Raw genomic sequence first — 8,959 nt, forward strand, 5'->3', positions numbered from 1 at the left:
GAACCTCTTGCACCACTCAAAAACACGTGAGCGTGACATTGTCTCATCCCCGTACACTTTTTGCAGCATACCCAGTGCTTCTGACGGCGTTTTCCCCAACTGCACCAAAAACTTCAAGTTTGTTCGCTGTTCAGCGCTCATTGTTAAACGACCTGCAACAGAGGACATGATTTTAAAAGCACGTAAGAAAAAGATTAGTGACTGTAGAGGGTTGGGAGCGCAGTTGTATACTCCAGAAGGATTACTTTGAAGGGGAAATATGGTGGTTTGTGGCTTGGGTTTGAAATTCATCTTTTAGGACACCAGTCCTGGAACTTTAATGACACACCTCGTATATATATATATATATATATATATATATATATATATATATATATATATATATATATATATATATATATATATATAGTCTCTCAAATTTCCTGTTATGTCTTGCATTATTTTTCCTACCATGTTTCATAAAATTCCTATAACGATCTTGTATATTTAGTAGCTTTTTTTTTTTCAGAGATTATGATATTTTTATCCTTGAAAGTAAATGAGGTTATAATATTGACCTTCCCAACCAACTGATATTGTATGTGATTCTGTCACGATGCAATATCCGTGAGTCATTAAGTGTTGTGTTATTCGTTTTTATTGCACGGTAGTCATTCCGTCATGTGATATTCATATTCAGTGATTTTCGTACTTATTTTCATCTGCAACACCTTGATAATCTATTTTTTTCTGCAACACAGTTAAATTCCTACTTTTTGCAAAACTCATATTCCTACTTTTTGTAAAACTGTTAAATTACTACTTTTTGCAACACTTAAATTTTTACTTTTGCAGCAACTGAATTCCTCCTTTGCAACACTTAAATTATTTTGCAACACAAACTCCTCTTATTTGCAACACTTTAACTCCTTCTTTTTGCAACACAAACTCCTTCTTTTTGCATCACTTAAACTCCTTTTTTGCAGCACTTAAACTCCTTCTTTTGCATCACTTAAACTCCTTCTTTTTGCAACACCTAAACTCCTTCTTTTGCATCACTTAAACTCCTTTTTGCAGCACTTGCTCTTTCTTTTTGCAGCACTTAAACTTCTTCTTTTTGCAGCACTTAAACTTCTTTTGCAGCACATAAACTCTTCCTTTTTGCAACACTTAAGCTGCTCCTTTTAGCAGCACTTAAATCCCTATTGTTTTTGCAACTCTGCTAAATTTCAACTATTGCAACATTTCGCATTTCATTTCTCGACACATTCGCTGAATTCCTGCCTTCTGCAACATCGTTACCTGTCCCTGTAATACCATGATTTCTTTTTTCTCACTGTGAACACCATTACATTCCTACATCGTGCAACACCGTTATATTACTCCTGCAGAAACTGTTAAATCCCTACTTACTGCAATGCTGTTAAATGTTTACCCTTTGCTAGGCCGTTAAATTCCCGTTTCTCAAAAAAGAGCGAGAGAAAAAAATAATAAAACCTAACTCCCATTTCTGGTAATATCTCGTTATTCCCTCTCCTTGAAACAGCGTGAAATATCCAGTTCTTGAGCTTCCAACTGTGGCATTCATCCTTCCAGCAACACTCGTTTGACTCACTACTTGCATTAAATCTCACCTCGATACACTCCTTAAATCTCCACTCCCTGTAAAACCATTACATTTGCTCTTCTCATAAAGATATTCATTAGATTCCTACTTCCAGCAACATCCGTTAGTTTCTTACCTCCACCACCACCACCCGTTAACCTCCCACCCGCTGAAACACCGCTAAATGCCGGCCTCTTGAACCACCAGCCCTGAAACTCCGCGCACACCGTGAAATTCCTGCCATCACCAGGAGCTATTTCCAGCTAGTAATTGCAGCAAAACACCTGAGTCCTTAAGTGTAGTGATGATCTTACTGCCACAGGTGCTGAAACATTCAACTCCCTCATGTCTCGCAATATTCCACATCACTCGTCATTTTCAGTAGCATTACTCGTACATTCCAATTTTTCATTTCCGTTTTCCAGCGACACGTAAAGTTCAAGGCACGCAACTCTTTTATCGCCATGGCCTTTGGAATGCCATAATATTTCAAACCCGGAGCTGCTTGAAAACTTGCTTCAATACTTGCGGTTCCTTTTCACCCATTTCTGCCTGTGATTGGTGGCGCTGCTATTCTGTCCCGCGCACTGGCAGGTAGTCGCGCCCCTGCATCAGTTCCGTCGCCTCGTAACTTGCTATCTGGAATTTTAATGAAATGGTTCCCTCGACAAACCCGAGACGTGCTTGACTGCTTGTTAATTCAGTGTTACAGTCAGATTTCTTCGTATAAACATTCTCTCTCTCTCTCTCTCTCTCTCTCTCTCTCTCTCTCTCTCTCTCTCTCTCTCTCTCTCTCTCTCTCTCTCTCTCTCTCTCTCTCTCTCCATTACCTTCTTAACCTTATTTATTTTTCCATTTCGTCATCCCCTCTTCTTTCTCCAGCTGCTCGCTTATCTTCTCCTCCTCCTCCTCTTCCTCCTTCTCTTCCTCCTTTCCTTTCTCTTTCTTCTCTTATTCCTTTTTTTCCTCCTCCTATTCTTCTTCCTTCTCCTCCCTAAGTCGTGCCATCAGACCCTGTTATGTCTTTCTGTCCGCGGCGGCCTGCTGGCTCCCTCATTTTACCGGATAATCGGGCGGAAGAAGTGCGCCTTTAATACCTATAAAGATGATGAGACATGGAGACAGAAACCGGAAGGGACGCAGTCATGAGAGGTTTACTTTATGTCGCTAAGCTGACGCATTATGGAGGAGAGGGAAAGCAGGAAGAGGTGGAGGAAATGGGTGAGGGTGGACGAGGGAGGGTGACGGTTTGTGTGGGTGTGGTGGACAAGAGGAGGGGAAGAAACAGAGGTGAAAATGTGATATGACTGGTGACAGGTGATGCTTGCGTAAATGAATAGTGATCTGCATGAGTGATAGAGGACATTGGTGAGGGTGGATGAAGGAGAGTGAGGGTTTGTGTGGGTGTGGGCAGGAGGAGGGGAAGAAGTGGAGGTAGGAGATGATATGACAGGTGACAGGTGGTGCCGCGGCGTGTCAAATGATCAAAGTGCGAATATTGGTGAAAGGAAGGAAGGACAAAAACAAATACTGACCATGTGTGTTTGGGTGGAAGAATTATTTGAATGGAGGTGAAAGGGTAGAGATACAAGAGAGGGAGGAACCTTACCACCACTACTACCACCACCACCACCACCACCACCACCACGTATAAAATCAGTGCCATCAGTAATCTTCCCACCACACAAACACACCAAGCCCTCACACGCCAACCTGTAGTCCCATATAAAGGATTAGAAGAGACAATGGTTAGGGTACGTGCTATAAACCAAGGCGAAGAGAGGTAAATAATGAGTGAAGAGAGAGAGAGAGAGAGAGAGAGAGAGAGAGAGAGAGAGAGAGAGAGAGAGAGAGAGAGAGAGAGAGAGAGAGAGAGAGAGAGAGAGAGAGAGAGAGAGAGAAAGCAGTAAAGAATGATAAACAGTGGATAAAAGAAGCAAGAAAGAAGGTAAGAACAAGGAAGATAAGAGATAACTAGTAAAGCGAAGGAAGGAGGGGGGAATGAAGACAAAGATTGCATCCATTTTCTTTCTCAAGGTTTATAGTGGATATGAACCTTGTTTCCATGATCAGCGTGCTGCGAGAGAGAGAGAGAGAGAGAGAGAGAGAGAGAGAGAGAGAGAGAGAGAGAGAGAGAGAGAGAGAGAGAGAGAGAGAGAGAGAGAGAGAGAGAGAGAGAGAGAGCTTAGGGTAGTTAATTAGTTGCCCTATCGTACACTAACCGCCATCACAATCACCACTACCACTACAACCATCATCTTCAACACCACCACCACCATCACCACCACCACCATCACCATCACCACCACTACCATCACCCGCATCACTTCCTCCACCACCACCACCACCATCACTGCAACTATTAACACCGCCACTTTCATCATCTTCACTACCAACATTATCAACAACAACCGCACTGCCAGAACCACCACATGTCTTCACTACTGTCATCACTACCACTATTAGCTTCACAGCAAGCACCATCATTAACGAGAATGACGCCACTGCATCATCACAATCACCACACTCACCCTGCTGTCATCACCAATAAATACGGTATTTAGTCATCGCCTTCTTGCTGCATCTCCACCACCGCCACCACCACCACCGCCACCACCAATAACAACAACTGGTGTCCGCAGCTGGCGCATCACACGTTAGCCTTAGTTTATTTATTTATTTATATTTTATCTATTCACTTACTTTATTTTTTATGCGTGTTTTATAATCTCTCTCTCTCTCTCTCTCTCTCTCTCTCTCTCTCTCTCTCTCTCTCTCTCTCTCTGTGTGTGTGTGTGTGTGTGTGTGTGTGTGTGTGTGTGTGTGTGTGTGTGTGTGTGTGTGTGTGTGTGTGTGTGTGTGTGTGTGTGTGTGTGTGTGTGTGTGTGTGTGTGTGTGTGTGTGTGTGTGTGTGTGTGTGTGTGTGTGTGTGTGTGTGTGTGTGTGTGTGTGTGTGTGTGTGTGTGTGTGTGTGTGTGTGTGTGTGTGTGTGTGTGTGTGTGTGTGTGTGTGTGTGTGTGTAGAATAATGTTGATGAATACAGTTAACAAAGAGAGAGAGAGAGAGAGAGAGAGAGAGAGAGAGAGAGAGAGAGAGAGAGAGAGAGAGAGAGAGAGAGAGAGAGAGAGAGAGAGAGAGAGAGAGAGAGAGAGAGAGAGAGAGAGAGAGAGAGAGAGAGAGAGAGAGAGATAACATATTATATTAAAAGACTAATTAATGAGAACCACTCTAACCAAAGTAATAATACGATGAGCGTAACGTAAGAGCGTACTTCCACCACCACCACCACCACTACCACCACCACTACTACTGCTGCTACTGGTGATACTACTGTCGTTCATGAAGACAAAAAAAAAAAAGTACAAAGTAATCAGTCAGTCTACATCATCTGACAAATTAAACAACAAATAAAAACTGCCCCCCCAAAAAAAAAAAATAATAATAAAATAAATAAATAAATAAATAAATAAAATAAATAAATAAAATAAACTGAAAAAAAAATACAGCAAAGACCAAAAAAACGTACAAGAAAGATACAGCGGCATTTAGCTAGAAGGATGGGGCGCCTTTACGCATGTTCAACTCACTCCGAGCGTATATAAAGCCCGCGTGTTCACCCGCCTCGGCACTCACCCCCACGCCGCCGTCGATGCAGGACATAAGGGCCATACGCGCTCCCTGCTCCCCTCCCTCCCAGCCACGCCAGCTTCCCATCCTTCTCCTTCTCCTCCTTCTCTTCCTCTTCCTCCTTCCTCATCCCGCCTCCTGCATCGCCCTCCCTCCTCTCCTCCCCTCTCCCTCCCCTCTGCCTCTTTGTTGTTATAATTTAGTGAACATAAACTTGTTGGAAGAATAACAGCGTTGGTTTTAAGAAGAGTTAACTTCTGGTGAACTTTGGAAAGGAAGGAAAGAGTAAAGATAGAAAAATATGAACTGAATAGAACTTAAAGGAAACTCTTGGAAATACAATAGAACGGCAAAAATAAGACTATACATATAAAGAGAAGGAAAGAGATAGAGAGAGGAAAAAAATGGAAGAGAACAACAAAACTGATACACCAGTTAGATCGAAGGAGTAAACAGTGATTTAGAAACCAGACTGAACCAAAATATATACAAGTAGAGAGCGTGTGGTGGTTTCTAGTCATCAGTTATTATTATTATTATTATTATTATTATTATTATTATTATTATTATTATTATTTATTATTATTATTATTACTGTTGTTACTGTTACTCCCTTTGTTATTATTACTTGTTATTCGTCATCTACCAGTGCTGACAACCAACATCACCACGACCATCACCACCATCACCACCATTACCAAGACCTCCACCTCCACCATTACAAAAAACACGACTTAAACTACCACCATCACCACTATCACCTCCACCACCACAAACTTCACACTTCAGCATTGCATTCCTTCAAACACCCCAATAATAACACCACCACCACTACCACCACCCCCACCACCACCACCACCACCACCACCACCACCACCACCACCACCACCACCACCATCACCACAGCCGCTGCCTCCTCCTAAGCCAGCCAGCCAGTCAGCATCGACCACTTGAAAATAACACACTTTGAGGTAAGTTAGTTTAATTTTAAAACTTTTAGGAAACTTTGAATAACTCGAACACGCGCACTTGTAGAAACCGCGCATATATTAAGTGTAAAAGAAAGGGCAGTCTTAATTGACATAGAAGGTTGGTTAATTAATATAGATGCCTAGGAAGTTACGTACCTAGGCGGAAGTGTTAGATATATTGGTATTTAAGTAGAAAATGTTGGGTAAGGTAAAAAAAAATAATAATAATAATGATGTGTTGGGGAAAGATGAAAATTCAAACAGGAAATAAAATGTATATATATGCTAGATGGAGGAAAAACAATAGGAATAAAAAAAAATAATAATAATAAGCTGGAGAAAGCCGACTTATGTGAGTAATGAAAAAAAGACATATCAGGTAAAACTAAAAAAAAAAAAAAAAAACCAGTTATGGAGGAAAAATAAAAGAAATGGATAAAGAATAAAAGAATAAATAGTAAAAAAGCAGACAAAAAATATCGCGACTAGAAAGCAGTCAAGATTCGTAACATATTGACGATAAAACAAAAAATCCGAGGTAAAAGAAAGAATAAATCATGCAATAGTAAAATAAAAAGATATATGATCAGGAGAGAAGAAATTAGTAAAGAGATAAATTATATTAACACATAACTGAGAACAAAAAGATGAGAGTGAGTGGCATATCGGTAAAAAAAGATTTAAATATGTGGGTAAAGGTACGTATGAATAATAAAACAGCAGCGAAAAAATTTAGTTATGGAAAGGAATTAAATGAGAGATGAGTAACAAGAGAAAAAAAAAAAACATTGTGAGCAAAAATGGTGAAAATATGTCATGAAGATAAATGTACAAAAAAGAATCACGAAATGGCGGGAAATTTAAGGCGCAAAAAAAAAAAAAAAAAAAAGAATATTGAGTAGGATAAAAAAAAAAAAAAAACATAACTTGACGTTGCACGAGGCGAAGGTAAAAAAAATAAATAAATAAATAATAATAATAATAATGATAATAATAATAATAATAATAATAATAATAATAATAATAATAATAATAATAATATATCAAATGAATAGTCAGAATAATTTCCGAGTTATTGGTGCTGAATGACGTTTGTTGCTGCTTAAAAAAAAAAAAAAAAATAATAATTAAGCAAACGGAAAATGAACGATGAGTGAACGAAAATGCAAATGAATAAAGAAAACGACAATGCATCTTTAGTTGAGGTCACATGTGATGAGTCAGGTGGTGGTGGTTGTGGTGGTGACTGAGGAGGTGGTGGTGGTGGTGGTGGTGGTGGTGATGGTGGTGGTGGTGGATGTTGAGACTAAGTGTACGCATGAAAAGAAAAAGAAAAAGAGCTTGTGCGTATTTTTTAACACCATGTGCACCTCAACATCTACACACACACACACACACACACACACACACACACACACACACACACACACACACACAGGAGACCAAACAATCAACATTCCACTCACTGACAGACAGACAGATAGACATTCTCAGATTTCTTCATATAAAACATTAACAAATAAATGTTTTGGTGAATGAAAGCGCTAATTAATATGAACAAGAGTCAAAATAACGATAAAGAATTTTCATATGAACCACAAAAAAGTAAAGAAAAAAGTCTGAACTATTGCTATGTGTGTGTGTGTGTGTGTGTGTGTGTGTGTGTGTGTGTCTACTCTACCTCAATCATCCTGTACTTCCTTCTCGTCTCAAGGCTTCCTATAATGGGATCAAAAGACAGTTTCCTTTTCCTTCACCAATGCCTACTGACAATCGAGGTCCTTTTCTTTCTTCTCCTCCTCCTCCTCGCGTCCTTGTCTCAGAATATTTTAGTACGGCATTGATTGTGACGGAAGGAAACCACAAAAAAAAACTCGGTTCCGTCTCACCAAGTATGCTCTCTCTCTCTCTCTCTCTCTCTCTCTCTCTCTCTCTCTCTCTCTCTCTCTCTCTCTCTCTCTCTCTCTCTCTCTCTCTCTCTCTCCACTCACCCACAAATACACCACACCAAAATTCTAATGCCATGTCTCCTACAGAAAATCTCCCTCCCTCTCCCTCTCTCCCCCCTCTCTCTCTCTCTCTCTCTCTCTCTCTCTCTCTCTCTCTCTCTCTCTCTCTCTCTCTCTCTCTCTCTCTCTCTCTCTCTCTCTCTCTCTCCCTATCCCTCTCTCTTTCTCTCCCCCTTGGCGCGTCAGTCTGTGCTAGTCGCGGCTGCAAACTTTTCCATCTCATCTCTGCCTGTCATGTCTGGCTCAGTACTCCCTCTGGCCAACCGTCGCGACAACTCCAGCCACTCTCTTAACTTTCCATCCCTCCTGTTGTCTATCTAAGGTTAATTCTGTGGATTACTCATTTATTTCTTCGTGGGCCGAGTTTTGCTTTCGTGGGTTACACAATTTTTTTCTTTTTTTCGTGTTTTTGTTGTTTATTTAAGTTTGATTTTGTTGGTTGCTCTATTATTTGTTACTGATTACGTATTTTAATGTTTTTTTTTCTTTCTGCCGCTTATAAGATTTATTAGTGACTTGAGTTTTGTTAAGTTTAGTCGTGCCATTCTCATGTTTTTTTTTTCGTTTTATTTTATTTTATTTTATTTATTTATTTATCATTATTTTTTTTGTCGTCAGTTTAAATTCCATTCTGCCGGTCCATTACTCGTATTTGTTACTGACTCGAGTTTTATTTTGTTTTGTTACGTCATTCTGATGTTTTTTTGTGCCTTTCACAAATCCAACACTGACTTTTTCTGTTGCTTGCTTTAGATTTTTTTTTTTTT

At 39.9% G+C, this 8,959-nt stretch overlaps 1 protein-coding gene and 1 long non-coding RNA gene across 5 annotated transcripts in view; one reads left to right on the forward strand and one right to left on the reverse strand.

Annotated features, from left to right (window-relative positions):
• Nucleotides 1-8,959, reverse strand: part of LOC135111457 (uncharacterized) — a 232,870-nt gene that overhangs the window by 55,056 nt on the left and 168,855 nt on the right. The window contains exons 3-4 of one of the 4 annotated variants that reach the window (XR_010273746.1): nt 2,416-2,682; nt 417-2,224 (exon numbers count right to left, since the gene is read on the reverse strand). The exons of 2 other annotated variants lie outside the window; for them this stretch is intronic. This is a non-coding gene — a long non-coding RNA (uncharacterized LOC135111457). Of the gene's footprint in view, nt 1-416; nt 2,225-2,415; nt 2,683-8,959 lie in introns of those variants that run through there. One more of the 4 variants, XR_010273749.1, reaches the window with a different exon arrangement.
• The window catches only part of LOC135111454 (neuropeptide Y receptor type 2-like), a 110,269-nt gene continuing 106,509 nt past the window's right edge, over nt 5,200-8,959 (forward strand). Inside the window, 1 exon segment of the mRNA XM_064024747.1 lies at nt 5,200-6,183. The gene's annotated coding sequence lies outside the window, so the exon portion shown is untranslated.

Source organism: Scylla paramamosain, chromosome 22 (genome assembly GCF_035594125.1).
Source record: "Scylla paramamosain isolate STU-SP2022 chromosome 22, ASM3559412v1, whole genome shotgun sequence".
Lineage (NCBI taxonomy): Eukaryota > Metazoa > Arthropoda > Malacostraca > Decapoda > Portunidae > Scylla > Scylla paramamosain.